At 43.7% G+C, this 26,588-nt stretch overlaps 1 protein-coding gene and 1 long non-coding RNA gene across 12 annotated transcripts in view; one reads left to right on the top strand and one right to left on the bottom strand.

The window, feature by feature from the left end:
- Positions 1-26,588, bottom strand: part of PLCB1 (phospholipase C beta 1) — a 415,710-nt gene that overhangs the window by 299,990 nt on the left and 89,132 nt on the right. The gene's annotated exons all lie outside the window — the stretch shown is intronic.
- On the top strand, positions 864-19,850 carry LOC308192233. 2 transcript variants are annotated; one of them, XR_013948663.1, is made up of 3 exons: positions 864-2,358; positions 5,217-18,933; positions 19,725-19,850. It is a non-coding gene; the product is annotated as an uncharacterized lncRNA (long non-coding RNA). The 2 variants fall into 2 exon arrangements; XR_013948664.1 differs by lacking the exon at positions 864-2,358 and having other exon boundaries at positions 2,538-5,432; positions 6,430-18,933.

Raw genomic sequence — 26,588 nt, forward strand, 5'->3', positions numbered from 1 at the left:
TGCACTTGGAACATCCGTTTTTAAGCCAGCATGGCAACAGAAGTCTTGTAAATTGTGGCAGACCAAAAAAAAGCTCCAGTAATAAACTGCTGTGCAGTAACTACAGTACAAATGTGTGCATTCTGCTTTGAACTGCACCTCTACCAAAAAAAAAAAACCAAACCCGAAGGGTAACTGTGAAGCCCTGTTTTAATACCTTTCTTTGCATGTCATTTGTAAAGACAAAGGGTCAGATATTGCCCAGTTTTTGCAGTCCCCAAGTGAGAGATTGCAGGGACACAGGGCCACACTAATAACCTTAGGGTAGGTACACAGCCGAGAGCAGCAGCGGAGTTCAGTACTGCACACGGTGTTTATGCAGGGATTACACCTCGGTCAGGCAGTGTACAGTGCACAGCTTCCTTGGGAAGAAGGCAGTGTGCACCCACCAACTACCAGCCATGCTTTGAGGCCAGGCTGAGGGCCACCAACAGTTGTTGTCCCTGCTTCCATAGGCGAGATAACATGATGGGCTCGACCCTGCTCCGGTAAGGAGCAAGAGTTCACACAACCTGGAGAGAAGAGCATTTTGAGCAGGATCTTGTTGGGATGGTGAGCAGACAGACCCCATCTGCAATTTAGGGCTGCTGGCTGAGGAGTTTAGGTGGGCTGAAATTGATGTCAGCCTTTCCAGGTACTCCTCAAAGCCAGGGCCCCTGTGGGGGGCATCTAGTTGCCCAGAGGGTTCGATCCCAGTGCCAGGGACAGCGCGGTGCTGGCTGCCACGCAGTGCCCAAGCACTCACCTGCCCGGAGGCATTCAGCTCTCTGAACACCACGCTTCCTTCTTTTAAAACTGCAGGCTTCTCCCGCTTTGACCTGCAAAGCAAAGGGTTTACTGAACATAAAACCAGATACCGTTTCTAGGGAATCCTGTGCGCGGTCCCCAGCCGGCACTGGTGGGTGGTTTCAGCAGCTGCCCGCAGTCAAGGGAAGGTTGTGCACAACACAAATTCCTAAAGCAGAGTGCTGGAAGTCGCTACCCCAACTAATTGCCGCAGCTGCCCTTCCCCAGCATCTTGCTAACACAGCACAAGGTGTTGCTGAGTACGGAGCAGCAGGCAAGAGGGAAGGGGAATTTTAAGACCCGATTTCCATTTCTGCTACTTGAGGTATCTGTTAAAAACTGCTCCAAAATCATCAGCAGAATAGAAATGTTACTTTAGGGTCCGCACTCTTTATAATGAAAACAAGAGCGGTGATAAGACGACACTAATGCTAGCCATGCATCCATGTAATTCAGTACTAAACTGTTCTATGCATGGGCAGGGTCTAAAACACTCAAAACGGTTAGATGGGAAATTCAGAAGCAGACATTTGCTTAAAGTAACAGACTGGCACTCCGTAAAGCGTAATAGCTGCGCTGACTACGTGTGGGCGCTCACAGCATTACATCTCACAACCTGCAGCTCCCGCTTCCATTCATCTGCCACTCCCTTTCTGTGGTTTCGTCTCCCTCTTTCAATATTTCCGTTCCTGTAATACACACAGGATAAGTGGTCAGGCGAGCAGTAGCTGCATTCAGAGCAACAGTGCCTGAATTTGGGCACCGGACCTCAGTGATGGGATCTTGCAACACCAGGCTTGGAGCAGCTGCGCTGTAGGATGGGGTGTTTTTTGTGTGACTTTCAAAGGAGACCCTTAAACAGCTGTAGAGATTGCATTTGGGCAGTGATGCTCTGAGGTTCATTTTCACTTAAAAGAAGTTAAAGCAGGCAAACAGACTGGCTGGCAGCCGTTCCTGACACCAGACACACTGTAAGAATGCTTTCTGCCAGCAATTTCAACCGCACATACCCGGTGCTGGGCTTGGGTGTGCAATGTTAGGGTTTCACAAATGACCCCTCGACGCAAATAGAATCTCCTTCCCTCACACAAACCCAATGTACTCTTACTTCAGGCTCAGGATGCTCACTCTGACCAGAATGAAGTGCCAAGGGTTCATTTAGCATGTCATTACCCGTTAAGGTGGAGCAAGCGCATCCTTTGGCTGGCCAGCACAGACAAGCAAGAGGCAGAAAGAAAAAGCTGTTTTCAGCACCAGAACACCCCTACTTTAGGGGGCAGGCAGCACCACTGACTGGTGCCAAACCAAGCACAGACTCTTCCCTGGGTGCTGGAAGCAAAGCATTGCTGCTGCCCTCCCGACACACACACAAAATGGAGAAGCCATAGCGTGGCTGAGGGACGAGCACCAAAAAACTTGAGCCTATGCCACTTCTCAGAAGGGGACAGCAGAGGAGCTTCCACCCTCATCTCCCCTCATCTTTTCTCACCACTACTGCAAAACTAGATGCGTGGATGCGTGAGTGAGACCGGGGTAAGACTCTTCATCGCATTGCCTGTTAACTTCTTTCTCCACTTTCTGTTCAATTATTCCTCGTATTTTCTAAAAATGTCCTGTACCTGCGCTCTTCTGCAATTTGTGCACACTTTTGGTTTTGGAGCAAGAAGAGAAGGAGCCCCGAGAGCTTTATTTCAAAACATTCACTTGGAAAAGAGGCAGGAGAAGAGAGAGAGAGAGAAATCAGTTTTTCATTTTAAATTAAGGTCTTAGAAAGACATCCTCTTTAAATGCTGACTGAATGTTTTCTATGAGAAGATGGAGAAGATAAATTAACCCTATTTTTTCCTTGCTGTTTTCCAAGAGGAGCCCATTTACATCCTGCTGCTGTTTTGCAGCATTAGTACGTATTTCCTCACGAATCTCTTGCTATCAGCATCTGACCTTGTCTTGAGTACATACAGCAAATGGCAGCATGTAGCCGTACTTGAATTTGGGAAGGAATTGCGTGTCTTCCCACGAGCAGCCAAGCCAAACTAATTTGGGGGCTAATTTTAAATTGCATATGAGCTTAAAAACATACATAAAAAATACTTTTGGTTTGTTTGTACCAATGGTGCATGTTATGGACAGTCAGCTTCAACTTATCCTAGTATTTGACAGCTTGTTGTTTAGCCACAAGGGAGAAGAGAAAAATTTCTTTTGTGGCAAAAAGTAAACAGGCCCCCTCTGCCCTTCCAAGCCCAATCTTCCTCGTGCATGCACCAGAAGAACCAAAAAAAACAAACAAACACCACCCCCCGAGGAAATCAACTTAAAAAGATAAACAAGCAAGAAATTCCTTAAAATATATCACCTTTGAAGAGAATGTTTGGCAACCACTTCAAAATAAGAAACCGGGACATGCAGCCCACATCATAGCTCCTCCCTTTGCAGAAAGGAATTGAGAGATCCTGTGACACTTGAAAGATGTGCCCACAAAAAACACTGTGACCTGCACGGCTGCAGAGCCGACAGTCAGCAGACCTATGGTGTTGGCAGAGCCTGCCATCTTCAAAGGCATTTAATCTCCTTTTAATCTGTTTTGAATTGTACGTCAGTACTGTGAAGTTGGCACATGCTTCTCTTTTTTTAAAAAACACTCTCCAATGTCACTTCCATTAGCTGGAAAAAATACTGGTTTGGGATATTGTCCCACCTCTACCACCAAACGTACATCCAGGGCTCCACCCCCGTGACAGCTCGTATTTTATATTTGTGCCCAGTGACACCAAGCAAACCTTCAAACAAGCTCACGTACTGTATGGTTTTAGAACATAATGCATTTCAGCTTCTCTGTTGTTTCCCTTCTTGTTCATTTTGTAACTATTTCATAGTTTTTTCAACTATGAAAGCAAGAAAATTCCTTTCTGAACACAAGCACAAACCTGACTGCCACATAATCATGGGACTGCAGGAATTGGGCTTTAAAGGCAAAGCCAAATATCACGAGGCTTAGGATGTAACTGCAACTTCACAGGACTTATGAACATATAAAAACCATGAAAACCAAGGGTAAAATAACAGCACCTCTGACATCAATGGGAATTTCACCACTGATTTCAATGGACTAGATTTTTCATATTGCCGGTCCAAATTTAGTTTCCTTTGTGTTAGCTGATTGTGCCTTGGCATCTTGCCCTCCTGATACGAGTCACAATTTTTAAAACGAGTTCACAAGGTTAAAAAGTGCAAGGAAACGACATTTCCTACCACTAAACAAAAACTACAATGATGCATTACGGTAGCTTTCCCAAAAGCGCGCGCTGGTCACCATTCCGATAAGGAAACACTAAAGCTAAAATCCAGGCGGTGACCCATTTGCCCATTACCCCAGCGCAGGGCCACACAGCCCTCTGCTGGGGGATGCTCTCAGCCATGGGACCGTGGGTTAACACCCCACGGCTCTGCTTTCACGTGGGCACTCCTGCGAGCCCACCTGCTCCCCTGCAGAAGTGAAAGTGGCACATGAGTGCTGACCTGACAACAGAACCTCCGCCGATAATACGGCCCTGCCTCCAGCCCTCTGGGTAAACCCACTAAGGTTTGCTGAATCACCGCCCGTGGCCAAGCCAGTGGTTTGAATTTAGGAAATGAACGCCTACAAAGACTGCAGTGAATTTTTTCTCGTGCATTCAGAGAGTAAATTATTCTAAGAGGAAAACAGGTGTAATGTGAAAAAATGCATGGCAAAATTCAGGCAGTAAACGATCCTCTTCTAAACACAAGGTACATTTGTCTGCTCTACAGGATGATGATCATCATCATAGTATGTCTCGGAAGAAATCTGGAGTCATATCTTGCTGTCTGTTTTGCAAACAGAGTTAATGACAGTCATGTGGATAATGTTTTTCATTAAATTGAGGATATGAGCCTGAATCAACTCCACTGAAATCAATGGGAGTCTTTCCCTTCATCTTAATGAGGCTGAATCTACTTTTATAACACTAGATTGCAAAAGCCTTCATTCACTCTGCCTAACAGAAGGTATTCATCACTTTCAAAAGAGTACTAAGGACTACTGTACCACACCAAAAATGAGCAAAATCAGGTCAGGAGAAAAGAACGTATATCCACAAGGGCATTTCAGTATGGAAATACCTTATGTCAATAGGAAATACAAAGATATTACCCTTAGTCTACTATTTTCAGGGTTGCCTTCATATCAACTGGATGAAGTATTTTTAAACGTGATCTGAAAAAACTCAGAATATATTGCCAGAGAAGTAATGCATGTATGTAGGATTCATGCAAGGAACCGAAGCATAGCACAGCCTTGCATTTTTATAAAGCAATGTTACAGATGTAAACAAAATACAGAATTTTAAAAAGTCCCTCTTTTTTTTTCTGAACAGAAACAACCTGATTAGTTTCACGCACTCAGAAGGAAGAGGAAAAAACAAAGGAAAACAATGTTCTCCTCTAGACAAGTGCTGCAAATAATGTATTTTAACAAGTGCATAAACTATTTTCAGGGAAGACAAAAATGGAGCATGAAGTCTGACTCCAACAAAGGACTGCTGTGTTCTTTTGCAACCCCATAAAAGCAGCAAGTGTCAGCACCTCCACAGGTAAATATTTTGTTAAAATTTCCTTCATAGCTTTTTGTTGTTGCTGTTGGTTTTATACTAAATGATGGCAAGGTGATGGGCAGGAAAGGAGGGGTGCGTCAGGCCAGAAGTACGTCAGGAAAAGCTGCAAAGATTGACAGAATTGTTATTATCTGTACCACAGCAGTGCTTGGAAGCCCATGCAGCACTCAGCGCTGTCTTTGGCTAGAGCCAAGGCAAACACGCCGCAATACAGTCCCTACTCTTCAATTACAGCGATGCTAATTTAACTGCATATAAATTGGGAATGAAAACACTTGTACTTAACTTTTGGCTTTTAGCTATTCCAATGGCAGTTCTACCACTCCTGGTAAATATTTCCACCAACTTTCAGCAACTTCCTCTCTCCCCAGTTTTTCTCATTGTTAGCAAGTACATCTGTAATATTTTTATTCCTCCTTGTTTTCCTTGTAAACTGTGCACATTATGTCCACCACCTTCCCAGTCCTCTGGGAGCTCTGCACTTTAAAAGGAGAGAAATGTTTTTGTGTCATACCTGCAATTTCTGTTACAGTTAATGAGGGTTACGTGTCAAAAGTTCATTTAGGGAGGCTGTTCTAGTTCCTTGCCCATTTCCCGTAGCATTTGGGGATGCAATTCATCTTGCTCTAGTGCTTTGTCAACTTTTCACAGTTCTAATTACCTTATTAGCTGCTTCAGTACTCGAGCAAAGCCTTTTTGTTTTCTACATTGCCTTTCAGGGTCCTATTGCTCATCCTAGCAAACAGTTTTTTCACCTTTTCTTTTTTTCCCCCTCCGTGTGTGAAAAGCTGTGCAGAGACCACAAGTGAACTTGCTGAGTGAACTTCCCATCTCTTGCCCGGCTGCAAGCCTGAAGGCACATGCTAATTAGGCACATGCCAGACAGATCACATTGGATGCCTCATGCTTTGCTCTTTCCAGCTGATTGCCTTTTATCAGCACCTCAACTCATCCTCTGCTTCATTTCTTTTTCCAGATTTTTGTGTGCCTGTCACTTCACAAAGTATTATTTTAATAAGGAGTATCTGGAGAGAGACAGGGTGGAATCAGATCTGAAAAAGTAGGAAAGCCAATACAGAAAGTGCAAACCACAGAGATGGCAACGTCAGACTCCCCGCTCCTGGGTTTTCGTGACTAAACATAAGCTACACATCCTATCAGAAGTATGGAAAGGCTATCTGGAAGGCTGAATGTTAATCATCTACCGGAGAGGCAATTAACTTCTAATTGCCGTTTATTCCCATTAAAGAGAATTGCTTCCAGTGCATCTTCAGAGCTGTACCTAACAAGGTGTTCAAACTTTCCCTGCGTGGGACTCACGTGTAGCGAAGATGAGCCCGGACCTTACAGCAGTGGATTCTGCCCAGCGGTTCCAGCAGTGAGCCTTTCTACCACTGCCTGCTACTCAGTGTATCCCCAGTTGATTTACTTAGCTTCCAGCTTATAAAGCATATGTAAAAATGGCATCTTAATGAGAAAAGAGAGCTTTAACTATTCTACCCAAACCAACTAAACTCACTTGTTCAAGTCAATAACATCATTTCCCTGAGAAAGAAAAGGAGGAACTGAGTCCAAAAGCCTAAAGCCAGAACTTAATTTGACACACCTTTCAAGACAGAAGAATAACCCAGCTCGATGGCCACATACGACAGTGAGCTAGCTTTTAGTGCAGCCACTAAACCACCTAACTTTCTTGTTCTAAGTTTCTGGTTCTCGTTGACCAGCAAGCACCAAACCGAGAACACAAGGAACATGGGTCTCTACACTGTCACTGCCACAGAAGCATGTCAAAATATTTCTAAGAAGCTACAGACAAGAGGCCAGTACAGAAAACTACAAGTCATAAAACACTGTGTATATAAAGAATACTGATTTCCAAAAAAAACATTACAACCTATCTTCACTGTGACAAGATGCTCATGAACCCATTCAGACCACAAATACCAATCTTCAAGCATGCAAATCTGACAAGATCCTGACAAGCTACATTTTCAAAACAGCTCAGGAGCCACTGGAAGATTATTTTCAAGTCCCTCTCCTTTCAGAGGCTGAGGCCTTCTGAAAATGGCAACATGGATTTTGGTGCCAGTGGGACCCATTAATGGGTACAACCTGTAATGCAAGGGTGAATAATACAGAAAATCCAGACCTATTTTTGGGTGCCAAAATCCTTTCACATTTTCTGAAGGGTGACTGACTGGAAGATACATCAAGCTGGCGGGAAGGAGAAGTTCTCTTTTCCCCCATCTTCCTCTCATTCTCTGTTTGCTTCCAGCAAGCACCTATAACCTCCCATTCCCATGATTTGTTATTGCTACACGTTAATTGCACCTATTCTTTCTTTCTTCTGTTTACCTATTCATCTGTTTTCTTTGGCTTTATTTTAGTTATCTGAACAGCTGATTTCCTTCCTTTAATCACACAGTGCACTTCCTCACTGATCCGCACAGTCCCAAAACACGCAGCTCTGAGAAGAAGTAAGGTTTGGGGGCAGAGGATTTGTTCTGGTTTTCTTCACCTTATTTGTTTGTTATTTTTTCTGTCTTTAATCACTTCTCTCCTGCTACAGAAGCACAACGTTGCTGTGGGGGACCTGTGTGATCAGATCTCTGTTGATGAGAATATGTTTCCTACTGGATTAGTTAAGCCAGGAAAAAAAATCAAAGGGAAAAGTCCAGGCAAAAAATAGTTTTTGATCTTTGGATTAATTAAACTGCATCAGTCCTCTAGGATGGGAACCAAACAACAGATCCAAACCCCTTAAAATAAGTTGCAAAGCAAGACAGCCATTAACAGCGAAAGGCAGCCATAGCAGTGTGATGGGAGGGATTAAAGCAAGCCAGTTGTGCCCCCAAAGGATGGCTGCTGGCACGGAAAGAATTCAGACTTGGAATAAATTACAGGGTTCTTATCCCACCTATGGCCAGGGTTTCCGAGCATTTGATACTCACCATTGGGACCAAAATTTCAGAAGTTTCAGAAGGGCTCAGTTAGTTCCCATTTAGGCAAATTGTTCAAAGAACTCAACATCTAGCAGTGAGCTACTCTTAATATCTGTATGGAAGACTCTGGTGTTAATACATATTTCTTTCTCATTCCTCTACACCTCTTCTGAATTCACTGATTCAATCTCATCTTTCAGGTATGTTTAACATCCGCTCGGTTAAACTTTTATTTTCTGTTAGCTCCTTCACAGCTGTTTCACTTCTAGTCTCACATCCTCACTCATTATTCTCTGAATTACTAGCATTGCTCTCTCCTTTGCCAGTTCACACGTATTTTGAATTAGGAAGCAAGCCAAGGCTAGCAGCACACACTTAGCTCCCATTTTATTTCCTTTTTAATGGATCACAGCCACTGGTGCCCAGGTAGCTAAATCCCTCCATTATCTCACTGACCTTTTTGCATATTTTTAACAGGTTATTTTGTGGGTTGTACAAATAACACAGCAGAGTTCTTGGAGAATTGCGCTGTCTTTCCCACATCCTCACCTCTCCCAAAACACGCTCCCTCACTGGTCATCTTACAATCAACAAAGGCAACAGGTCAAACCCGGACTATTCCTACTATAAGCAAACGCTGCAGGAGTAAGCAGGGAAAGAAGTGTTTTGACGTAATGCACAAGGACTTGCTGCATTACACTAGAACAGTCTGAATCACTTTCTGCTAGAAAAGACCCAGCCCACAGAAAGAATGGAGAACCTACTGCACCAGGGAATAAAATAAGAGAAGAGAAAAACATGAGAAAGCCGGTACATAGTGCCAGGCTCTGTAACTGTCATTCCTAAATGCTTGAGGAGCCTGAGCAAGACTAGCTCTGGTAGAGAGAGAGAGGTTTGCAACCTTTGCCTTCCTCTAACAAGGACTACAGTGGGCTGGAAACACTGAGCACCACCAGAAAGCCTGACAAGGAGGCCATTGGGCTTGCAAGCCACAGCAGCTGGAGCCCACGGCTGGGACAACTGCACAGGGCTCACCCCAAGGATGAATTTTGCTGGCCTCTCCCTCTGCAGCCGTAACTGCTGAACAAGGACTACATTCTGTGCTTGTTTGGAACTTTTTATCTACAAATGAAATAAAAGTAGTGCAAAATTTCAGAAGTCTATCAAAAGAAGCTGAGTAACTCAGTACTTTACAAGGGCAGTATTTTAAGTTACATAGGTTTCGCTTTTGTGCCAGAATCAAAATTCACCCAGCTCAGGCACATACCTTGCGTGATGCTGTGAATATGTGCCAGTAACATCTCTTCCATTCCTATGGAAGTTTTTAGTTCTGCAATATTAAGTAAGGCTCCTATTAAAGATTTATCACAACCTGTCCCTCTGCATCTGGTGGCTGTGTACTGAAGCTAGAGAAGCACAGCAAAAATGAAGTAGCTGCTATAATGCCAGCCTTGCTTCCTGCAAGTTCCAAAATGTCTTGCGACACCGAGCTTGCTGTGTAACAGAATATAGAGCTATTTCTATTTAAAACTCCTAATGATCCATTAAATTAGTGCGTAGAATGAGGAAGAAGGGGGTAGGAGAACTGAGATTTTAAATGACATTTTAGTATATTTCAAGAAGTTATTATACTACAATGGAGATATTCAATGCATAAAAATCTTTCTAGAGCAAAAGATGCATTTTTTCTCTGGTGTTTGTTAGTCATTATATTATTGAAGACCAAAGGGAACATAAAACAGACTGGGAGGTAAAATAAAGTTAACCTCCACAAAAGGGCTGGACAGAACTACAGCCTCTGCCTAACAGAGAGCAGGAAAGGCATCAAGAAAAGAGGGATGGTGCTTCTTTGCACTACAGTTTTGTGCCTGATAGTAATTACTTAAATTAAAAAAAGAAATCCACCCTTCAATTGAAACAGATACTGAGATCTGACCCAAAAAAAGTCCAGAGATTCTTCCTTAGCTGACATTCAACAAATACAAAATGACAACTCTCAAAGCTGGCATGGTTGCTAGGAAAACATCTGGGAAAACCTAGAAGTCTGCAAACAAAATGTTAGAGTAATTGGGGCCATGTGAATGCCATAGAGGCCTGCTTACAGAAGGTGAAGTAAAGTAACTGTGGCTAGCTGGTTTATTCAGATGCACATGGAGACCTGTACGCATTTCACATCAAATCAGTGGGGCAGACTCACTGCTACCATGAAGATCCTCGCACTGCAGAGGTTTGCATGACACCCTAGAATTTGTATATCAAATAGTAGTTTTCTGTTAGAAAATATGCACCTTTTGTTCTCTTTTTTTTTTTTTTTTTTTTTTTACAGAGAGCTGATTAAGCTTCTCTCCCACATTCAATTCAGTACTGCATACTCACAAGATATGTCACAATTGCATTTTGTTAAATCAATAGGGATTATAGGGCGCAATCAGATCAAAAATGGAGAACACAACTTGCACAGCAGAATCCTGACACAATAAACCTCCCCATTAAGGGCTAAGTTGCGCCATGGGAAATGGAGGCGCGCTTCTGGCCTGCTTGCATTTGCAGAGGGGAACAAAACCAGACAACAGCTTCCATTTGTATTCAGGACAAGGAGGCAGCAGCAGGATGCAGGGACTGTAAGCATTCTCGCAGCGCCTGGAAAATAAGGGGCCATATCAGCACTACACACTATTGGCTTTCTGCATTACCATAAGGCTCTTAAATCAATAGCGGCAGAAGGATCCAGCTACCCAGCTCCAGGGCACACTGCTCTCTTCTATGGCTACGCTATATCAACTATCGTTAAGCAACAACAACAAAGTAACATCCCTGAACATATATAAATTCCTAAAGTATTTAAGGATCTTTGGGAAGTCCCGCATAAGTAGCAAACCTAATCAGAGCAGTCAGGAACCGGTGCAGACTCCCTGAGCATCAGCTCAGCTTTCATTCAAAGGAGCACTCCCCCCATGAAGATGAAAAATTCCAAGTGAGATTTGAGACTTACCATAGGAAGCCCTTGACTAAATGAAAAGAAGGGATAAAGATAGCACTTACTATTTTGAGATCCCAACCTACTGCTTTTCGTGTTGTTTTGGTTTTCTCTGTGTTTAAACACAGCATCCCACACTTCTTTAACACCTGTTTAATCACTTGATACTCACTGAATGCATTCTTGTTAAGTGGGATTTATGGCACTGACCTGATTAGGCAACAACCATTGGCATTGATAATCATTAGGTGAAGATGGTTCCCTGGGAGATGTCCCAGTAAAAGTGGCTGTCTCAATTAAGCACGTCGCAATTAAGAGAACTATATCTATAGGGTGATCTCACAAGGATAACAAGGCATATCAAATGCCCTCTTAAAAAAAAATTCAAAGTTAGCACTTTTGAGTGGAGAATAGAATACTACTGACAGATTTTTCTAATAATCCCTTTTTTGGCACCTGCAAACTGTTATTTCAATGCTAAAGACTTCCTCTCCAGGTCGCACTGAGGTCTCTGGCAGCACATCTCTGTCTCTCAGTTCCACCTGCCCCGCGAGGCACAGGTCATGCTGGAGGCTTTGCCAGCCAGAGCCATCCCAAGAAAAGCCCCTTTGCCTGGGTGCTGATGAGGGAGAACAGAGACAGAGGCTGCTGCCCACATTTATCTGCTTAATTTGGTAGAGGAATTGAAATAAAACAATAAACAAGGCTGGGAGAAGCAGGAAGGAAGCACAAGTCTTATCGTCAAAATCAGTCCAATTTTGTTGTCAGCACCCCATTTTCTCCAGAATTGCTGGGAGGTGCCATGCAAACCGCCTGGGCATGTCTTCACAATGAGCTATCCCAGTCCAGATTGCAGAGGCTGGTCCCAAGCCCCTTCCATCCACACACAAAACTCCTGCGTGACCTTGGGGAGCTGGCTGGGTAGCGAGATGGGCACATGCCAAGAATCCATTTCTCTTTTGGCCCAGACCCAGTCCTCCATGCAGCGGAGATGTACATTACCCTCCCGAGTGCTGCTGACCTCCAGTGCTGTCCCAGGCTCCCTGGTGTTCAGGAAAGCACTGTGTTCATCTCCTCCTTCCTGGGAAGGGATCATATGGCAGCTCGGCTTACTTCTGCATGGAGAACCTCAGGGAGCACAGGCACTGAGAGACAAGTTTCCAGAGCATCTGAGTCCCATGCACTGGGTGCCAAGTGCCTCAAGCTTTGCAGTAAGGCATGTTTTCAACCTTGCATACATTGCTAGTGATGATGCATTCCCCATTTTAGGGAGGATGCATAGTGGAGGCCTTTAGGTCTCATTTGCTGCGGAGCCAATACTTTTAACTTACTGACTGAGAAATCTTAAATCCTTTCAAATGCTTTCTTACTGTTGGTTGTTTTTTTTTTTTCTTCTTTTTTGTGTGTGTTAATTAGAGAGTACAAGTGAAGGCATTTGTGTGTATATTCACAAAGAGTGAGGTAGTCATCCTTCAAAGGAAAGATTTGGGGTACACTTGTAAGGCACAAAGCATCCATGGCACGTACAAATACCTCTCTCCATTTGGGAAGCTTTAATCCCCTCCTGTCGGCTGCACGTGCCCACCAGCACAGCAGCTGCTCTCATCAAAGCAGCAGAGCTGGCACGCGTAGCGTTGTGCCATCAACTGGGTTGCTGAAACTGAAACTTCGGACACTAAAACAGCGGAAAAGATCCCATTCAAAACAGGTGTTTAATTTTCTAAATCATGAAGATAATTGAACACATTACCCTTCACTTACAGCTTAATACCCATACCGTCAGAAAAAGCAAGGCAAAGCTTATGGTACTACTTTTACATTAAAAAAATTAATAATTATGAGATACCACAACAAGTTCTTGGTCACTGGCAGGTCAAGTTTACGGATTCATACTTCATCCTCAGCAAACTTCATTTAGGCAGCTGCCCGACACCTCTGCCCCAGATGAGAACAATTAACCCAGTAGGAGCATGCAAGGCACACACTCCAGCACTGCCTCCATGTGCAAACCAGTGCCATGGAAACAGAAATGCCAGCGCGGCCGTAAGGGCAATCGGCAGTCACCAGATGAGCCGTGAATCAAGGGCTGAGGAAAACAGCTGTCAGCAGGATTGTTAAAAGGGATAGATTTTCACAGGGCAGCTCACATTAATACTGCAGTGTGGTATTTAAAAAAATGAGGACAAATTTGTTGCTTCATCATTAGCTACCACATTATCAACTTTCTGGCCAGATAACAAAAGGTCAATGGTACAACATGCAGATAGAAAGGATTCAGCTTCAACTCTCACTCTAAGTTTTAATGCCCATTTCTACTCATTTTCTACAGCTGGTCAATTTAGACTTTTCTATATAATGTCATCTAAACAGCTGTATATTGTTTTCCTCCACTTCTACCTTCAACGTAAGAAAACAGAGCAGCCCATTTTTGTTGTCCTACAGCACTTGCTAACTTTGGGAACTTAAAAACAAGGAAACATTTTAGTAGCATCAGACAAACCCCTTGTTTCAAAGCATGGGCTGGGAACATGAGATAATTTTGTGACTAGTCAATCACTAACGAACACACATGCCATGATCAGCCATGTAACATCTCTCAGAACTATTTCACTACCATTTTACCAGTCCCCTTGCAAGGTGGCATGAGGTCCTGAAGGACTTCGCTTTCTGTGTTTTCAGAAGCTATCTTTGAAATTAGATGTTGCACCTATAATGGAAGTCCCATTGCAGATATTTAATCTTCAAGTTCCAAAGGACATTCATAATATTTTTTGGATCACTGGAAGAGCCAAAGTTTTTTCTTTTTTTTTTTTCTTTACAGAAGAAAATGAACCCTGGCTTCTAGCACGCTGACCACACTCTTCTATGCGACACACACAAACCCCTCAGCTACATGACCTGCCACAGAGCTTACCCTGCACAACTGTTTTGAACAACTCAAGAGAGACTGGGGGGGAAAACCCCAAAGCACGCATGGGGATTAGAAGACTCAAGATTTGAGATCTTCAGAATTGAGGAATTTTCATAATCTAATCCCCACTGAGTGTTTGCTTGTTTGAAAACCTCCTTTTCTACAAATTAGGTCTCCCCTTTCCTTTTTCTCTTTAAATCAGAATCCTTCAAGTAGCATGATAAGGGGAAGAAAAACAAGGAGCCTCGCCCACCCCCCCTAAAATAGAAAACGCAGAGCTGTGCTGCCAGCACAGCAACATTCCTCATGCTTTCTCCTAAAATTTTCTAATAACATGCTTATTTAAGCACTACAGCAGGATACTTTTCACCATTTCTATTTATACAGTGTACAGAATTCCAGTTAAATGACCAATGGCAACATTTCAATAATTACTCAACAAATCTGGCTATTTGAATCAGTGATTTCCTGTTTTGCTCTCACTATAGGACTGATTCAAATCTCCCCTGAAGCCAAGAGCAAAGAGATTTCAATGCGGATCAACCCAAGGTTCCCATCTTCTATGATTCAAGGATGAGGGGCAGAAGGGGCACTGATTTGCCCAAGAGGCTCATGGAAAACTCGAGTTGCCTGATCACAACAAGCACAGCACTCTGTGCACTTCCGGTGGTACTGCTGGATGCGAACAATAATGGGGATGATCTCTGTAATCTAACAAGAAGAATATTATGAAGAATATACAATATCAGCAATATATTATTTGTAGCCTGAGAGAATAATTTAAAACTATCTTAATGGTAAGAAAGCATGTTCTGTACCCAACGTCCCAGTCTGAGTAGAATTTAAGGCATTTTCACATTAGTAAATGTCCGTGGCTAAGGATAAACTCTTTCTGACTTTATATTTTACATTTGCAAAGTACGTTGTCAGAAAAACTACATTTTTTTGCAAGCAAATTTACTAACCATATATCAAATCTCTCCTGACATGCAGCGGAGATTGGGTAAAGCTATCAGTCAGTTGTGACCAGGGCTGAGAAACATCTTTTAGCTGTTTTAACACAGATTTTGTTCGTTCTAAGGTTTTGAAAAGGAGTTCTACATACTTAGGATTTAGTTTTCTAGGAGGAAAAATGTTTGAGATTGTTCTACCAATAAAAGCAAAACAGATAAACTTTAAATCAAGTTATTTAACAGTTGGCAATTAAGCAGTATAAACAAATTAAGCATAACAGAAGCAACTCAATGAAGCTGGAATACACACTGTCCTATTAGAAACAGCAGGTTCTCCTAAAGTGATCTGACACTTCCACAATTCAAAAATTTGGACAAACACTTGTCCTCCTTTGTGAATATTTTTCTTCCTCAGTCATACAGCAATTCTAGCTTTGTCATTCTCTTGACTGTGTGTGTGGTGGGGTTTTGTTTGTTTTCCCCAACGCCCAAGTCCTCCAGCAAGGGAATCGAGCATTAGGTGTTTCAGATGGGTGTGAATACCTTAACAGCTCTGCACATTGGCAGTAAAGGCAAAATTCCTCAGCTTCATTCTATGCAACTGATGGTTTTTATACCTGTCTCTTCAATTCTCTGCCTATGATCCATCCCACAAGGTTGCAAAAACCACAGCTGTTATTCTGAACTATCTGTATCCAGATGCTACTTTTTTAGGCTTCGCTTTTTCTTTAGATTTTAGAGGGAAAACCAGAAGAGTTTAGCATTGCAATTTTTTCTTTTTATTTTCCTCTTTCTGGCTTTGATAGATTTTCAGTTTCAGGGCTTTTCCTTTCATTATGAGACACATCAAATCAAACTTTCAAACTCAGCCAATACGGGTAAGGACTTAAAACTGAGGTGATATTTACAAGAATATTAGTGATTAAGTTTCTTGTGTCATTCTAGAAAACAGACAACCCTTCCCACCCTAACTGCTGCTCCATGTACTACGTACATGGTCCTCCGGGATTAACATTGCCCTTCCCTTCCTCTGCAGCACTGAGAAGGCAGAAGCTGGAGTAGCTCAGCAGGACTCCTTCAAGCCTACCACACAGGAGTTTCACCTGCTTTGCAAACGTCAGCACTTGCCACAGCTGCAAGCTGGGGACTTAAGTCCACAGCTGAACCAGCACTAGGCTACCTCCAGCTATATAAACTTCACAAGAGTATATAAAGCCTTCTGGCAAACGTCCACCCCAAAACATTTTCCTCAAGTTCCACAAACAGCTCCAGCATGAGCCAGAAGCAGCCTCTGCCACTTCACAGCCACAGCTGCCTTGCTTGCTGAAGATCCCACCGCCCAGCCCCATCAACTTTTCCCAAGGTGATGTCCCCAGCCTGGCTGGACCCTGCTTTCCAAATCCTAAGAGATGGACCCAAAGCACATTTAATCTTCCTGGCATCTTCCCCCAATCAGCTGAGCTTCTGGGGCTAGCCAGGATACTTCGTGCATCTCTTACTGCTGTGAATGAGTAAAACTCTCATGTCCAGGCTGTAGAAGCACAAGAGACCTGTTAGTCCCTGTTCCTGAAGCCAAACAATTGCCAAGCCATCAGCCAAACAATTGAAAATCCTAAGTGAGGGGCAGGGGAAAAGGCATTGCTTTCATTTAAAAACACCTTTCTTCTGCTTTTGAGCTTTAAAGTATGGAAGGGCAGATACCCCTGAAGCTTTCAGAACCAGTAATTCTGTTTTGAAAGTCTTTATCTTTTCAAGAGACAATAAATCTCGAGGTATAAACTGGGAGCAGATGGAGTGGGATGTTCGACTGTCAGCTTCCATTAACAACACCAGGGCTCCCAACGCACCGCAGCCAGGCCGGAGCCTTTCATCGCGCCTCTGCGCAGCTGCTGGGGAAGCTGCTTGTCTGGGTTTGGGTTATTGACAGGGGAACACGAGTCAAACCCAGATGTGACTACAGTGGCGGCCAGCCAGTTATTATGTTAGAGGATCACTCTGCCAATAGATCACTAGATCGCAGAGCTATCTGGCTCATATTTGAAGTGGTCAGGAGTTTGCACCATGGCCACAAAATGCCACAATGGTGCAAAGCTGCCCAGGGAAGCAGGGGTGGGTCTCCAGCTTCCTCACCCTCCTTTTCTTCCAAGGCTGCCAAAAGGAAAACCGCGACGCTACCTTATGTTGTCCCATGCAGACGGGAAAGAAGAAGCCGGCTTGGATGAGCACCATTCCAGCCCTTCGCAGCCCGAAGGAAGGTGACTACAGCCATTTGCAAGCAGGGCCAAGGGACAGCTCCCCAGGACAGGCAAGCTCCTTCCAGCTCCCCAGAAAAAAAAACAGCACAAACCTCTCTGGGAAAACCATGTGGGGTCCGAGGAAGCCCAAAGCTGCACAGCCTCAGGCACTCCAGATTCACAGCAGGATTCTTTAAGATGCTTAAATAACCAAGAGCACGAAGGGACACACACACACACAGATTCACAATCTCTTTCCTCTGTTTTTTCCCCCTTCTCCTTAAAAACAAGTTACAGGGCAGAGAAACTATGGTATTGACTCATTACTATTCTACATCAACAACACACAGGCAAACTATTGTCCGACTGATGTGTCGGTTAAACAGGTGCAAGGCCTAGATATTTTGGAAAGCACAACTCTGGAAATAGAAGAGGTTTGTTTGGCGCCACAAGCTTTCTCCAAGCCTCCTTCCCTCTCAGATATTTCCTGTTTAATCACCAATATATACATTATGCAATGTTTTCAAACTGAAGAGCAACATGCTGCTTTTATGAATAGGAAGAACGTAGCCATGTTGACAAGAAAAAAGGAATAGAGAAGGAAAAAAATACAGCAAATCCAGTGACTGGCCCTAACCTGAAGTAAACCGCAAGCCCGTTAAGGTAGCCCATGAAAAAAAATCTCGTCTTGCAAATATGTAATGAAGTGCCATCTCTCAAGGTTGTGTACACTCTACAGCATTAATAAGAAATGCTGTGGCAGAAATTCAAGTACCACATGAAGGTAGAATTCTAAGGAGGCATTTAAAGGAAAAGGAAGGAAGAAAAAAAACGTATGGAGTTGTTATGTTTCAGCTCCTAAATCATTAAAGTACCTCTCACAAGTTGCAAAGGGTCTAGAAAAAGACTTCAGTTCTGCCCATGTGTGACAGTAACAGCGCACTGGTAGGGTGCACTTTATGCAGTCTCTGCTCCTGGACAATCAGTACCATGGGCCTTGAAGCAACTTCACTCCTGACTTCAGCACTGTAACATCCTGATTGCTTGTGACAGGTGAAAAAGGACACAAGAGGACAAGAAGTGCTAGGGGCAGCCATCTCTTCCTCAATCTTGCTGGGCACAGCGTGAAGTATTTTTGAAGCACTTTGCTGGAATCCAAAGAAGGAGGTAAGCGTGCAAAGTCAGGGTCAGACAGATTGCCTTGGCTGACGAAGATCCTGGTTAATTGGGGTTGTTTGCATAGTGTGAGAAACTCAAGTATTTCCAGTACTGGCTCTCTGTCCTTGAATCAACCAGCTCAATCTTTGCCTTCCACTTGCATTCAGGTGTTCATTAGTTGCACATAACCCCCTCTCCTGAGGTGGACTCACTCACAGCACTCTCGTTGAAGCATCTGATAACAGTGATCATGAAGTGCTACCACAGATGAAAAGGAAGCAGGAATACTTTGCAGTGAATTTGAAGTTCAACAAGGCCAAGTGCCGGGTCCTGCACCTGGGCTGCAACAACCCCAAGCAGAGCTACAGGCTGGGAGATGAGTGGCTGGAAAGCTGCCTGGCCGAGAAGGACCTGGGAGTATTGGTTGATAGTCGGCTGAATATGAGCCAGCAGTGTGCTCAGGTGGCCAAGAAGGCCAACGGCATCCTGGCCTGTATAAGAAGCAGTGTGGCCAGCAGGGCTAGGGAAGTGATTGTGCCCCTGTACTCGGCTCTGGTGAGGCCACACCTCGAGTACTGTGTTCAGTTTTGGGCCCCTCGCTACAGGAAGGACATGGACGTGCTCGAGTGAGTCCAGAGAAGGGCGACCAAGCTGGTGAGGGGTCTGGAGAACAAGTCTTACGAGGAGCGGCTGAGGGAGCTGGGCTTGTTCAGCCTGGAGAAGAGGAGGCTCAGGGGCGACCTCATCGCTCTCTACAGTTACCTTAAAGGAGGCTGTAGCGAGGTGGGGGTTGGTCTATTCTCCCACGTGCCTAGTGACAGGACGAGGGGGAATGGGCTAAAGTTGCGACAGGGGAGGTTTAGGTTGGATGTTAGGAAGTACTTCTTTACCGAAAGGGTTATTAAGCATTGGAACGGGCTGCCCAGGGAGGTGGTGGAGTCACCATCCCTGGAGGTCTTTAAAAGACGTTTAGATGTAGAGCTTAGGGATATGGTTTAGTGGAGTACTTAGTGTTAGGTCGGAGGTTGGACTCGATGATCTTGAGGTCTCTTCCAACCTAGAGAAATCTGTGAATCTGTGAATCTGTGAATTCAAGATGGGATGGTTTGTAAGTCAGGCAGCCAGGAACACCAGTTGATTCTGGTTAATCATTTTTCTTTCACCCCTAGAAATCTTTAGAGCTAAAATGGTTTGTGTTGCATCCCAGAGCCAAAACTGGAAAGGAAAGTAAATGCTGGGGAGAATGCTCCAAGTTCCAGCAGAAGGATTTCAGAAAAATTACAGAAAATGTTCATTGTAAAGACAAACAACAACAGAAAACAACAACAACAAAAACACACAACACCACTTTGAGTAGTATCAATGAAAGAATTTAGCTAAAGTAAACCCTTTTAATTCACCCCACACACACCCTCCCAGTAAACTGGGGAATATTCTGGAGAGTCAGGACAGTTGATTTGCCTGCAGACTTAGGAAAGCTTTAAGAAGAAGGAGATATCCAGAGATAATTATGAATAGTTCATTTAAGCCTAACTCCAAGGAACATTCTGAGGAAATCGGAAGGCTCAGGAGATGAACAGCGAGTGAGTCACAGCTCTTTGCTTGCAGGCAATCGCTGCTAATCCAGCCTAGCTGTCAGCAAACCGAGTTGTTAGCTGCTGGAGGTTTGCATGAAATGGTTACTCACCAGCCCCCTCTGGAGCCTCCACACCATGGGAGGGAGAAGTACTTCCCTCTGCAAGCGCATTGGTTTACACCAGGCAGGACTGCTCATTTACACATTTTAACCTTCCACAGAAGGCCAGTTAGCCTTCTTAGCCAGCACTGAGTTGATTTAACAAAATAAAAGCTAATTTGGCCATTTACAGCATCATATAGACACTAGACATACTCACACCTTGCTGAGAAAGTTTAACACTAATCCAAATTTTGCCCCAAGCACAGGCTTGGCACCATGCTGCCTCTCCCCACAGGATACCAAAATTCATGATTTGTCTGCTTTGCGTATTCCCAGGCAAGCTGCTTTGCGAGCTGCCACTATTTGGCAAGGTCCCTTCCCCACTACCAGCTGAAGCCTTTCGCTTTCTTCCTATCGCTGCTGTCGACGACCTGCTCAAGCCCAACATCAGCCTTGCATTAGCAATGCTGCATCCTCAAAATCTTTTCAAAGATTTTCCAGATCAAAAGCACCTGCTCCAAATCACTCTTTAGTTGGACACGTTGTGATGCCTGAAATTCCCTCACTCAGGGTTTTAGCAGTGAGGCAGCAGTGAAGGTGGTATTACCTGGTGGCTCTACAACTAACCACTTCGTGGTCCAGCTGCATTGCTCACCACTTGGTCAGTGTTAGATGTCAAGCAACAGTCCTGCTGCATTAAAATGAGGATGGATGCGGTGCCCAGCAAAATCTCATCAGCAAAGTCTGTGCCGGACACTGCTTGGAGCCCAGCAGTGCCTGCAGGTTTTTCGGCTCCTGGTGGTGCTTTAGGTTTTCACCTCTGAGCAATAACTGGGAACAATTATTTCCAGTGACTACAGAATACAAAAATAAATGCTTTATCTTTAATTGTGTCATCAAAAGTAGCGAAAGCAGCGAAGAAACAGTCAGAAAGCTCCATTTGCTCCATTCGAATCGCCACCTTTTCTAACAGACCCACCCAACCGTAGAGGCAGCATTAAGCAAACAGACGAAGTACAGGGAGAAATTTGCCAGCACACAAGCATTGATGCCAACTGGCCACCAGCTGATTAAGTGGAAAACACAAGAACACAAATAAAACCCACAAACTAGAAACAACCTAGAAGATACTTTCTGACATTTTCAAATGATGAGCTCCAGTTTGGCATATGGTACTCCCACACCTCACAAAAAGCTGAAAAGTTGGTTTTTTACTGGCAGTCAAATAACTATAAACTTTTTAATACAGTCTGCACTCCAAGAAAGTCATCGGCTTCTCTGCTTTTTGAATGTAACTATGATTTTTGTTAAAAGTTACGACTTCAAGGTCTCCACGAGACCCTGGTTACACCCGTTCCAGGGCTGTCTCAAAGAAGTATCAGCTCAGGCAAGGCATGAAGGAAGAGAGAAGGGAAGGAATATCAATGGCACGTTGGAGATCAAGGCCTGAAGCAAAGAAAGGTTACGTGAACCCTTCTTGCTTACCCAGGAAGTCTGTATCTAGTCTGGAAAACAAGGCCAAGTCTCCTAATTCCCAGTCCAACAGACTTCCTTCCAGCTAATAAAGGTTTACAGGAATTTTACTTCGACATTCGCACACACGCAAACCAGTAAATCTTTCACAGCAGGAGACAGAGCAAAGACAGATACAAGAGAAGAACGAACAGATAATGCTATTTTAGATCCTCTTTTTTTTTTTTTTTTTTTAAGTGTACGTGTTTTTTTTTCTGGCCTTCCCCAACCCACCCTCTCCTGCCACCACACGGGCAAATAAATCCCAGCTGGCCAGCCACACGCTGTGCACGCAGCCTGCTTCACTGCCTGCACGGTTATGACCCCGCTGAATTTAACTCTATCTTTGCTCTGGGAGACAAACCGACTGACGCAAAAGCTGCAGTACAGATGGCCTAAAGTTAATGGGAAAAGAATCAAACAAATTATTGCAGTGGTGTGAATTAGCTTGGAAAGCTTGCAGGGAGCAGCAGAAGGGCAGCTACCTTTTGAGCTCCTGAAAAGCCACTGCAGACTGCTCCGCACACTGCAAGCAGTGAGGTGCCCCCGAATTATTATACAAGTTATTGTGTATTATAAATTCAATTTCTCTACTTCCCATCATAAAAGCCTAACTTTCTGGAGTTCTAGCGTGGTTTTGAGCTTGACGAGCTAACTGCAGGCCCAGGTTTGAATTAAATCAGTATGAATTAGTTCTAAACTGAAAAGTCACTACTAATTGACAGGCTGAGCTATGTCACCCCGAGAGGACGGGAATGAATAAACCCTTATTCCTTTGGTACGGATCCCACTGTCAGAGAGATGACACATTGGTGTCAACGCATTATAGCTCCACTTTGACAGCAAGAGTTGCACGTGGCCTGTCTCCAGAAAATATACAGTATTTTAACTCTTTGGAGCTGGCATCATGCTCTCAGCAAACCTTCAGAGCCCACCAGGAGTCGGTCTCGGTACAGACTGTGCTCGGGCTGTGAAGGTGACAGCTGGCAATGCTGAAACCTGGAATTGGCACGATGCATGTCTCTAATTACCACTGATATGAGACATTTACAGTCCTTCACAACAGATTGAGAATATTACCCTACAGGGCCATGTTTATTTATGTACGCAGAACACACTGTCAAGTTAGAAGTCATTTGTGTGTGTGAACAACCCCACACTTGGGTTCAAAGAGCACATTTTACTCCCTGCCTGGGGAACTTCAGGTCCTGCAGGTGCTGAGGAGCTGCTGCACACCTGAAGCAGCCAGGGCATCCTGCCAACATGGTGTAAATTTGGAGGAGCTTCTGAGCTCTGCACCTGTCCTGCTAGCAGCTTGTTTCTCTGGGTAGATGGAAACCTTTCCTTTGGTAGAGGCTTTTGCAGATCTGACAGCAGTGAACATCATTTTCAGGCTTTTGGGCATCACCACTTGCAAAGTTCAAGTAAAAGCCCACAGTACGCAAGTGCCATTCTAAAATGAATAATTTTAAACAATAGCAACATTTCTATGAAGCAACTGGTAACACTCCTGAAGAACTCTTTTCCTATGCAACCAACCAAACATTACACATCAGGAAACACAGTTCATGTTTTCCTTTGGAGCATCTCTTCTCAAATAGTTTTGTAGATTAATGTTACCACATACTTCATTCAAATAAAAGTTGTACACTGGCTACCCAACTGATCAGCATCTGGAAGGGACTGCTTCCGCATTGCTGCACATACTTTTGCAGGAGACAAACAAGGAGCTTTTCTGCGGTCTCACAGCACATGTACGCAAACAGAGCCGTTTTAAAATAAGCCACATCCAGAACTACGCCTAAGGACAACTAAAGACAAATGAGGCTTCATGACTGCATGGCACGAGAGAGCTGGAACAGGAGGCTGACCCACCCACCTGCTGAATAAACCAAGTCAAGCCAAGAAACCTACATTACCAAGGAGAGCATCCATTTGTGAATTGCTAGGTATCAATGATCACGGTAATTTAAATCTATCTCCTTAACATACACCTGAAAAACAGACTGCAGTAAGTACAACAGCCAACTTCGTGCCATATTAACTTCAGAGACGTAAGGAGTTAAAGAGCTGAAGTGCAGTAAGATCAGGGCAATCAGATGAAAACAAACAAAATTATCTTTGACAAAGACAGACTCAGTTTCTTTTATACTCAGGTCGTAAAAGAAGAATATTTAATTTCCATATCCTTCCAATGAACTAGAATAATATCACCTAATCTGCATAATTTAGATGAGAGTTTGTATCCATGATGAACCAAAATCACAGAGATGTAGGAAAAAATGTTCTGCGGGAATACTGCAAAGTCTAACCTTTCTCAGGGGTTGTTGCTATAAAAGACCTTCAGTATACTTGATCTCATTTACTTAAAAAAGACTGTCAGAAAGACTTGTCAGCAACTTCTTGGAAGGCAGCAGAGGGAGGAGAAGCAGACTGTTAACATTAGAATATCACCTACCATCTGGATGTGTTTAACATAGGATCACATATAAGATTTGGATGTAAATTTGCAGTCCTTGGTCTCATGCCCAGACAAAACTTGAACTCAAGAACTTAAAGACATGTTCTTGTCTGTGGGATGGAGCATGTTAATAAAAGCTCCAAACACTTGAGACAATTTTGCTGCATATACTCCCTTATACTTCTTTAACAACAACAACAACTCTAAGTGCATTCAAAAGAGAAAAAGAAAACTATAAAAAGCCAGTAAGCAGCCATAACTTCTAACATATGCTAAAGAAAAAAGGAAAAAAGGGGAATAGACAGAACTACTGCAATCCCTGAAATCCTGCAGTTTTAAACAGTCACCTTAAAAATGGATTTCTTTATGGGCACTGGCTGAAAGCAAGATCCTGATTGTCACTCCAGTTATCTCAGTCTCTGTTTCTACTTTTGAACAGAAAGATTAATGTAAAATGCATGGAGTAATGTAGAAGAAACCAACCACATAGCACCTCCTGACAATATATTCAACAGGAGTTCCCAGCATCATCACAGCCATCGCTGTTTCCCTCCCCCTCCACCTCTCTCAATCCCTTTAAAAGGACTACTTTCCCAAACAACCAACCAATAAACCCCAATCTGCATTTTGATCTGTGTTTTCTGTAACTGTAGTTAGTTTCACTAAACAGAGTCGATAAATAATTGAATATGCAGAAACCTGGGACTCTGCCTGAAGAGATGAGAAATACAGTTCACCTGGTCTGGGAGCTCCACTTCGTCCTTTGGAAGCAGCAGGACTTGCCCAGCACATCACCCTGAACCTACTGCAGCAGCTCTCAGATGCAGGCACAAGACTGTTCTTGTCAACCATAAATGAACAGCGCAATAAAATGAGTTTATGGTAATTGATACCATGCAAAATGAAGAATGGCAATATCCTTCCTGAAAGCCAACAGAAGCAGAAAATCAATTTCCAGCCCCGCAGATCTGGGCATACTCCTCAGGCTCACCTTCTCCTTCCCTCCTGGTAGCAGCAAAAACTCGGAGGGGGCTGAGAAAAAGCCTTCACCCTACACCATTAATCAAAGGTGCCTTACCATTCTCTTAACACCGAGATTTATAGGCAGCACATAAAAGAATGAAGATGGTGAGCTCTGAGTGCTGTTCATAGCGTATATGCAGAATACATCAACACAAAACGAGCCTAATAGCAGGTAGCTATCTTGTCAGTAACATGAGTTTGCAAAACCCAAACTTCAGGAAATTTCCCCCAGGCTTCTCCTTACAAGCCTACCCACCTTCAGCAGCCCCAAACAACAAACTCTGGGTAGGAGCACCTCCTGTACAAAAGGCCTGTTCAACTAAAATAAAAACTAGAGCATGAAACTTCCAGTGCATTTTTAATCAGTTATTTCTAAGTTTTAAATATTTATTGTCATCAACAACAACATCCAATAATAATCCAATAAAAAATCATCAACATTTTGCCTTTTCCATAGTGATTTCCCATATTTGTTCTTCTTAAGTAAATAGGAAGTCACAGCACAGACAAAACAGATTTTTCTGGATGGAAACAGTCATTTTGTGGTCAATTACTGTCTCTCCCCCTTGTTCTTTCTAAAGGGAGAGAAAGAAAAAAGGGACATTTCAGATCAAAACGAGCTAAAGATTAAAATCATAATCAAAAAAAAAAAAGGAAAAAAACACCCAAAAAACAACCCACAACTTTTTTCTGTAGCTTTTAAATGTACTCATTCTTTACATAGCCAAATCACACTGCAGACGTATCTCCACCACCCACATAATCAGCATGTCACTTCCCAAGTCATCTACTGCCTGGAGTGCTGGCAGCTTCACACCTACACGCTTTGTCTTCCCTGCCAAGGAAGGTACCTTCCTGCCACGGGTAGGTAGCACCCAGTCAGTGCCTTGTGAAAACCTCCCAAAGACACGTTGCTTCGTTAAATCAGGCAAGGTCACCTGGTAATAAAGCACCACCCTTGCTCACCTAGCTCAGAGCAGAGCCATGCACATCCCAGCACTGTAGGCATGGTGATGCTGTACTGGAGGTGACGGAAGGACGCAGGAGAGGAAATGCCTTTTCCCAACTCAGCCCACCTGGTGAAGGGGCCACGCTCACCTTTTCCAGCTGCTGCACTGCCCTAGCACATGAAGGAGGACACGGCGTCTGTTCAGCAGGCCACAAGGTGCTTACGTCTCTCATCAGGTTCCACGTAATGGAGGGGAAGCTGCAACCCCAGGAGCTCTTTTCCCCCGGTTAGTGAGAATTTTTCCCACAAGAAATTCTGATGAATAACAGCACATTGT

Source organism: Anser brachyrhynchus, assembly GCF_964034855.1.
Source record: "Anser brachyrhynchus genome assembly, chromosome: 3".
Lineage (NCBI taxonomy): Eukaryota > Metazoa > Chordata > Aves > Anseriformes > Anatidae > Anser > Anser brachyrhynchus.